The 9,136-nt window shown below is 41.4% G+C and overlaps 1 long non-coding RNA gene across 1 annotated transcript; it reads right to left on the bottom strand.

Moving 5' to 3' along the window:
• Positions 1-6,727: 6,727 nt before the first annotated feature.
• On the bottom strand, positions 6,728-8,040 carry LOC147817746 (uncharacterized). The gene is made up of 2 exons (XR_015438733.1): positions 7,825-8,040; positions 6,728-7,299 (listed from the first exon to the last, which is right to left on the bottom strand). It is a non-coding gene; the product is annotated as an uncharacterized LOC147817746 (long non-coding RNA).
• Between the last annotated feature and the right edge of the window lie 1,096 nt (positions 8,041-9,136).

Raw genomic sequence — 9,136 nt, forward strand, 5'->3', positions numbered from 1 at the left:
TGTGGTGGTAGTGGTATTGGGGGGGTGGAGTGAGGGTGGTGGTGGTGGGTGGTTGGTTGGGTGGGTGTGGTGGGGGGGGGTAAACAATTCCAATGATTTCCCTAACCTGGCACAGTCCAGGATGTGGATGGCTGCACTGGAGAGGAATTGCAACGGGTTTATTTGGCTCTCTGTTTGTTTCTTTATTGGGAGGAGAGAGAGAGAGAGAGAGGGAGGGAGGGGAGAGGAGGAGGGTGTCTGTTTCTTGTCAGAGCAGTCAGATGAGGGAGGATGTTCAGAACAAATTATTTCATTCAGATGAACTGAAAATCATTCCTGTACATTTGCAAACATTTGCTGGTTGCCAGTAGTATAAGCCACATTTATGAACACACAAACCTGAGTGTAGAGAAACTAATTTCCTTTTGCAGAGGCTGACTGATAACATTCACCTCTGGTGTGATGTCAATTTTAATGTCAACCATCTGAACTTTTGGCAGTCATGAATCATGGCGTAGTCATGAGGAGAATGGCACAACACCCTACAACAGTATATACATTGCATATACATAAACACCTTTATACACATGCAAACACACGCAGGTGCACACATGCATCCACAAAGGTATGAATGTGTCTTGCACCGGGGTGTTTCTTAACACATGTCTGCTTTCATGTGCATGCACTGACACATGCTTGGCTAACCGGATACACATGCATGCAGCGTGCACATCCACACGAACACCCGCACGCTTCCCATGCAGGTACCTTTTGGCACCCTGCAGACTAGGCTGCTGCTGAAGAAGTCTCAGCGGGAGTGCTAGATTAAAAATGACAATCACTCGGGGTGCACGGCAATCACCACAGGAAACGCAGGTGCCTTTGTTAAGAGACACCCAGCGCTCTAAAGGGCCTAATTATCTGCTGTTATTTTGGCAGTTATCAGGCAGAGAATAACTCCCCTGCTCAGACTCAGACTCACACAGCGAAAAATTACTCACTCGCTCACAGTGAGGTATTATATTGCACCACTGACAAGGTATGCATATTATATGCTGTGTTGGAATTTCACTAGAATTTTCACAATAGACTGTTGTGGTTTCCTGTTTTGTACGGAAAGGAAATTATTAGTATCACCCCGATCATTAAAAAACCCAAAATGTAATGACTTTGAATTGCGTAGCATATTTTCCAAAACAACTACCAGGTGGAAGAAATGAAATTTCGGGCAAGAGTTTGAATGAAAGCACAGAATAATGCTGACTTCATGGCAATTTGCTCATGGATCATAAAAAATGAAATGGAGAAACGGAGGAAGATATTAAAAGACTGTTTCCCACCCTGCTCTCAAGGGCTAGGTGGCACTGTTGGGCATGCTTTCAGACACGTGCATACATATCCTCCCCTCAGCTCATGAACAGATAATTGGACAGTTTTATGGAGGATATGAACTCTGAAGGGGAACTTAAGCCATCTAATCATTGGCATTCAGCGTATGCTATTCATATGCATAAATACAAATAAAACACATTCTCTGCCTGCACAAAGAGAGCCTTTACTGAAAAGGAAGTCGTACTACAAAATACCCATATTCCTCTGAAATTGAACTAAAGATTATAGGAAGCAAAAGACTTCAGGTAGAAGACTGTTTGAATATATTTTTCTCCTCCACAGCATGTCTGAGTTGGTGATTAATCAGTATAATATATGATTCATAAAGACACAGTTTCTGTGTTTATTTTTTATTTTTTTGCACGTGAACAATAGAAGTTCAACAATTCTTCACTCTGATGGCAGTGTGTGTGTGTGTGTGTGTGTGTGTGTGTGTGTGTGTGTGTGTGTGTGTGTGTGTGTGTGCGCGCGCGCGCGCGCACAAGTTCATGCATGTGTGTGATTTTTCCAAAGAATTTGCATCTCAAGCGGTTCACGACCGTGATATAATTAAATGAAAATGTTTGTTGATCTCATACATAAAGTCTGAGACCACTTTCCCATTATATTTCAAGTAGGTGGACTGGGCAGTGCTTGAATCCAGAACAAGGTGTATCGATTGCAGCAAAACATAAATGAGGCATTTCTTTTCCCCCCATCAGTGCTCAAGATGTATTAAACAAATTCTTTTTTTTTTTTTTTTTTATCTGCTGTTTATGTGTTTACATCACTTCAGCCTCTGTCACCTCTCAGCAGCCCGTTTCCCCCTCACGCTGTAGCCACGGATGTAACCAGCTCCATATAATATGCAGATAATGGTGCATCAGTGTGTCTTCTCCATGTCGCCCTCGCTGCATTACAGTGGATCACACGACAAGGCCTTGCCCTGCAGGAATACAAGCCCCTTATAATTGAAATGAATAAGAGGGGGAGGAACATGCCTACTGAGAGCCCAAACTTCTTGCTCTCCCGTCAGTATATTCAGTGGGGATCCAGCCTTTAGCTGGCACCGCCAGTCTCAGCAGCTCTGTCATGGGGGCTGAGGCTCGTCTGCGTGGCTGATCGGAAGTGGCACGGTCGAGGAGAGGAGCTCTCAGCGTGGGGTGCAGGAATGGGGACAGTCCCCTACGGTCTCCTGCTCCCTCTCCCCCTCTTTTCTCTCTCTCTCTCTCTCTCTCTCTCTCGTGTGCAAATGCAGATGCATCTCGTATGATCTTTCGGTCTTCTTCTTTTCCCTTGCTATGATCTCCCTCTTCCTGTTTCCCTCCCACTCTCTCGCTCCCTCTATCCCTTTTTTCCCTCACTCTCTCCTTCCCCACGGCCCGTCCTTTCTTCATCTTAATCCCTCTTCCTCCTTGAGTTTTCTAGTCTTTGTGTCTTCTTATTTTCTTTTTTTTTTTTTTCCAGAGGTGAGTTTCGGATTCATGAGGAAAGAAAAAGTAGTCCTGTTGTGGGTATTGCAGCACCTGTTAAACTTACTGTACTTTGTAGAAAGAGTAGTTCACATATTTTATACCCTGTGCTTGTTTTGGACACATATGCACATACTTTTTTATCATGTCCTCAACTTTTTTTTTTTTTCCTGCGCTTGCTGAAAGTTTTAATATTTCACAATGACATTTTTTTCCATTTCACCCTGGTTGTGCTCTTAGTTCATTTGCTTGAGGTTTCTGCAAAGCAAAATAGATGTGCATACAGAAGCTCATGCACCCATGGCACACACTTGCTCTCCGCCTCCCCAACCCCCCCACCCCCCACACCCGCCTCTTGCCTCCTTACACTTCACCCATCTGTGGGGGCAATTACATGCCCCCCTCTCATCCCAGCGCAGCCACACACACTCAGCAAAACCACATTCATCCCTCAGTGCACCTGCATCCCTCATGTTTCTAACAGTCCCACAATGCCCTCCGTCTACCGGCCTACAACGCCCCGGGTTCCTGTGAGAGCAGATCATTGTCATCTTTCTCTTGTCTCTTTCTTTCTGCTCCCCACTTTGGTGACATACACATTATTTATTTTATGACTGAGGACTCAATTTAAATCCCCTTTCTCCATCAGTCACACGCCACACAATGGCTTCCTCCTTATCTACTGGAGTGTCCTTTTTACAACACATCAGGGCACCATAACACACCAATAAATTCTACTGTTTCTGTATTCTTACCAACTGAAACCTGCTGTTTAAATTCATCCGGACAGGGAAAGAGGCCATGAAAAAAATTCTTCTTCTTTTTTTTTTTTTTTCACAGTTTGCTCCCCTGCATGTCTGTGTGACAGTTGTAAACAAGCAGCTCCTCCCTAACTTTCATTCTTCTTTTGCATGCTTTGTAAGTTTTGTAAGGATTCCTGCTGGAGAGAATAAACAAGCTGATTATTTTTCCTTGTTATTCAGGAGCTTCCTTGGTAACTTTGCCTGCGCAGAGGACAAACGCGTACACAGGTTGGGGTGACATTGCTGACCATGTCCAGCGGCCCAATTACCTCTTTCCAAATATGGCGTACAAAAGCGGGGCCAGTGTATCTGTACACATGGTGTCTGTTACTCCCCAATTATTCCTGCATAAGCAGATTGTGTGGAACATCAAACTGGGGATGTGATGGCTCGTGTGCGGGCTGCCTCCAGCAGAGTGCTCTTTCTTTCCTATCATTTGATCTCGTATTGTAATCCCAGGTGCTTTGAATAATTTATAGGATACAGCTTCTCGTTAAACAATAATTTATATGTGTCTATGAGAATTGATTCCACAGGAATGCACATCTAAATAATGAGAGAAACTGCTGCATTTCATCTATAAGGGGAAGCAGAGAGATAATAATAGCAAAACAAAGGCATTTCAACAACAACAACCACAATAGCAGAAATAATGATAATAATGATAATGTTAATAATAATAATGATAATTTTAATTTGCTATTGCTACAAATTAAATAAGTTAAACTAACTTCTTTTAACGTCACATTGTTAAGAATTTGGAGGCAAACAATATAAAAATGTGTGTTGCCACTTTCAAAAATCTAAAACATCTCATGTGAATTTGGACATAAAATTGGTGTCCACATTAGGGCTTTGAGGCTCACTGTGTCATTTCACCCTTCTTTCACTTTCAAGCCAATATACTGCATTTTCCTATTCACATCCACTTATCAATTCACAGGAGAGGGCCATACTCATGCATGATAAATTTATTGTTAATGCAAAAGGCTTGTACCGCCCAGTGCTGATGCCCTAAGAGAAATGATGCAACTGATTCCTTCTGAGGCAGAACAATCAAAATGTTCATCAGAGGAGAAGATGTGAAAGGGTGGGCGTGTGCATGTGCGCGCACGCGTGTGTGTGTGTGTGTGTGTGTGTGTGTGTGTGTATGAACTAGACCCAGGTCACACAGTTCACATGATGTACTTTCAGATTGTAACACCTCATGAAAAGCTTCAACACATTGTATAACTGCTTGTATTTATTTATTTCTATAAATGAAGTTTTCAAATGTCCAGCACGATTAATATCACCTTTTATAAAGAAGCGTTTCCAAACCCTCAAACTCTCACCTGACAACCCTGTTCTCAGGATTTGATAGTGACTGAAATCTGACAACAAAACACTTCCTGTGCAGTTTACGTTATGGTTTAAACAGCACGCATAACAACGAATAAGAAAATGTGGTGTTGGTTAAGGTGCAACACTGTGAAGAAAGTTTTATTGGGACCTCTGCAAAGGAGGAAGTTTGCTCGCTTTTTACAGGAAGTGCTGGGGACCAATTATCCAGAAGTGTGACGCTGTCAGAAGTCTCCAGGTTTTGTCAAGTCTTCTGACACCCTGCCAGTGTTGTTCTCTGGGAAATGGAACTGTTGAGAGATTTTTTTCACCCCCAAATGGGCTGGAAAAAAAAAAAGACTGCATTTGTGAGTAGCCTAAGGGTCTGGATTTAACTTCTGCTGGTCGATACATTTTTAATTATCATTTTTTTTCTCAGGATATGTGATAAGCGTTCTGTGTTTGTTTGGTATCCTTCCCCCCCTTTTTTTCAGAAATTTTACAGTGTCTTGAATTGAAATAACTGACATTAAAACGTGTAAACGTTCCTCATTAGCGACGAGATTCGAGATGTCGTCGCTATCACATGGAAATCAGAAAAATAAGATGATAAAACGTAGATTAGCATTTTAGAACTGCCTGCATCTAGTGCATCATTCTGCTTCAAAGAAGAAAAAGATAAATGATGATGCCATTAAAAGTGAACTAATTAAGGAATGCTTCTTTTAAAAACTCATTAACTGCACCCTCATTTACATAATGATGCATATTAATTAAGTTTTAATGAATCTGAGCTTCCATCAAGTCTCCTCTCCTTGGCAGTGGAGCCATCTCTACAAATGAATAAACACTTCTCTTAAGTATATTTCTCCCTGCAAATGGGAAATGGGTTTTAAACAATAGCAACAAACAAACAAAAGCCTTCAATCTCTGCTCAGTAGAAATGCACATAATTCAAGGTCAAACTTCAACAGAAAAATCTACATAAACTACTATTGGTTAAAACAAATACATATTTAAAAATAAAAAAAATTGCTATTAACTGTAATTCTTTCCTATGTAACATATTTATTGAGAGAAACATTTCAACAGCTATTTCTCGAGGGTTTTTTTTTTTTTTTCTTTGAGAAAATCATTAATTCCACACTGTGTCTTTATACAGAGAAAGAGTACAGTGACAGGCTATGGGTTGCTTCTAATGAGATGCATTTTAAATTAGAGCGCACCTCTCACATTGCCAGCTGGTGCCTGCTCAGGTGCTTCTGTGTTGTGAATGACGGAATGCATACACACACACACACACACACACACACACACACACATACGCACACACACAGAGACTGACGCACGCACACACAGACATCATCATCATCATCCTCTGTCCTTACCATAACACATAAACCCTACGACAAAAAGAGATTTCCTGACGCTGGTGACTGGGCTGTGGGGTCTGAGTGACTGGTGTTAATCCGAGCTTTTACCACACTTTAATTATGTCATTCCTCGTAGTGGAATAAAAGTCATTACAGTACTGTAAGCCAAGTTTTCCTCACCAAAATGAGATGAGTGTGAGTTTTCTTTAGAGTTAGGAAGGAGCCAAATCTCTCGGGCAAAAATAGGATTTAAAAATGAGTTTTTTTGGTTTGTTTGGAAGCATTTCTGGCTTTGAAAAGGACTCTGCATGTCAGTCACTCCGTCTCATAACTGTGTTCCAAGACAGTGGTTCTCAGAAATAAAAACCTGCTATAGCCAAATAGAAATGAAAAGTTCTCACGTTGTAAGTTTCAGTTTTTAGCTGTTTTATTTTTTTATTTTTTTTGAAAATGAGTGAATGCGGCCACAAGTTTGGCAGGAATAACAACCACTGGAAAAGACAGAAGTGTGATGTCTGTCCTCCAGATGAACACTGCCTCATTGGTTTGTTTGTTTGCCTGCCCTCGCGTCTCTCCCCAGCTGGTATGTGGCAGGCAGGTAAACGGGAAGGAGGGTGGGCAGGCGGGCAACCACACAGGCATGCTCCGAGCCAGACGAGCTCGGAGGGGTTAAAGGTCATAACGATCATATGATTGGAACTACAGAGGGAAAGTGTGTAGCCATGTAGGGAAAATGGGGGAAGCAGATGCCCGTTAATTAGGGGAAATGTGACGGACAAGATTTGATCAGCGAGGGGTACGGCTGCCTCCTGCAGCACGGCAGCTGTTGCGAGGGGGGATGCTGGTGGGGCTGGTGTGTGTGTGTGTGTGTGTGTGTGTGTGTGTGTGTGTGTGTGTGTGTGTGTTCCCGTCCCCGTCCCCACAGGGCATCGCCACACTTCACAGACATGCCAGGAACCGTCCGCAGGCCAACGCAGTGCCCTACGGAGAGAGACTATTTACAGCACAATACAATTCAACTCATTAAACTCTCAGATGAAGTTGTATTTGTCAGTGTTGACTCTTAGTGGAGAACTTGATTTGTTTCTCTGAAATTTCTACATCCGTAGTTTTGTTTTTTAAAGTTTTGGGTGGAAATGTTTTCGGTGTGCATGTACTTAGATGGCAGGCAGAATAAAAAATTTAAAAAAAAAACAAGGATCAATTTAGACCATGAGCAGCATACTTACAGTCTGTATTTAAACTTTTTGAACATTTTATGACTGTGTAGTCTTAAAAAAAAAAAACTGAAAAGAGTGACTTTTATGTTGTTTTCAGACCTTTCTGCACCCGGTTTTAAGATATTTTCTTGCAGCCTAAAATTTGCATGCTACTATCTGGGCTTACATATCAAACATTTATCGTGTAGTTATCGTGTGTTATTCAGCCTACCACACAGGTATACTGGAAGTTGGATTTGTCATAGTCAAACCTAGATACCAGAAATTCTAAAAATAATTTACGTACCTATACCATTCGATCAAATCTTTACTCTGCACTTCTGAGTCAGACTTTGATAACCACTGACCGAGGCATTTGCTGGCAGCCCTCGTGACCTTTGTCATTCTATTCCTGAAAACATGAATATCCCACGCTATCTGTCACTTTTGTCCTTTAAGCTGTGAAAACAGCGGAGTTTCACTTAAGTTGAGTAACTTCCCCACCAATGACTTTCTGTCTGTCTTTCAGTGCGTCTGCCTCCTTGTCAGCACGTGTCTCTTACTTACTCTTTTTTGTCTAAGAGTGTTTCCATCTTCGGTCGTGTCAAGTGTTCATGCTATTTTGCCCCTGTTCTAATGCTCTTGTCTTCACATGCAATTAGCATGCTGCGAGACAGACTGACATGATGTTTGACAACGCTGACAGACATTACTAATACACACACACACACACACAGCCACATTATGATTCTAGAAAACGTTCGTAAAAGAGAAGTGTAAAAATAGTTCAGCTGAGCAGACCTGTGGTTACTTCTAGTCTGACTAAGATGAGATTTTACACAAAATAGCTTGCATAAAAAGTACATTATTGCTTGACAATGAAAATGCAGAGAATCAGGAGCAAACTTACCTGTTTCAGACTAAGCCGGTCATCGTGGGCCACCACATACACATTTAATGCAATATTACTGGAACTGAAGTTTTGCTTTTAATCACACTGACAAAGATCAACCTCAGTCATGAGGCAGATAAGATCATGTTTACCTTTTTTTCATGGCCAAAAAAGGCCAAAATAAAACTCTAAAACTAAAATGCTGCACACTCAGAGAGAAAGGACCAAAAAAGAAAACTGATCTTATTCTAATATAAATGTGTATGGTCTGTGAGAAAAAGTAGCACTATGTTTGTACAAGTTTAAAAAAAAAAAAAAAAGAAGAAAATCCTGATTTGCTTCAATACCCAGACTCTTTTTGATACACTTTAGATGTTTTATGTTAAATTTATCATTTCATTGTTACAAGCAGCAGAATATGGCGCGCATAAAGAAATATTGCTGCCGAGAAGAACACCTTCCTCTCCCCCCACCTCTTCCCCCATCACCCACATCACCACCACCACCTATTAAAACTTATCTTTCTTTAATCAATTGTTAAATGTCATAGACAATCATCATTTAACACTGTCTTCCTGTGTGATTCTTTTTAATCTGGCTGTAAATAGGGCAGCCCTGTCTATCACTTCAGTTTCTGCCGTACACCAGAGACTTAAGGTGTTTCAACAATAGCTCACGAAAAAAAAAAACAAAGAAGCACTTTTTTTTTTTCCTCCCTCCTCATCTC

The sequence above is a fragment of the Seriola lalandi genome, unplaced genomic scaffold (genome assembly GCF_002814215.2).
Source record: "Seriola lalandi dorsalis isolate HSWRI2012SDOR001 ecotype SW California unplaced genomic scaffold, Sedor1 jcf7180002054901, whole genome shotgun sequence".
Lineage (NCBI taxonomy): Eukaryota > Metazoa > Chordata > Actinopteri > Carangiformes > Carangidae > Seriola > Seriola lalandi.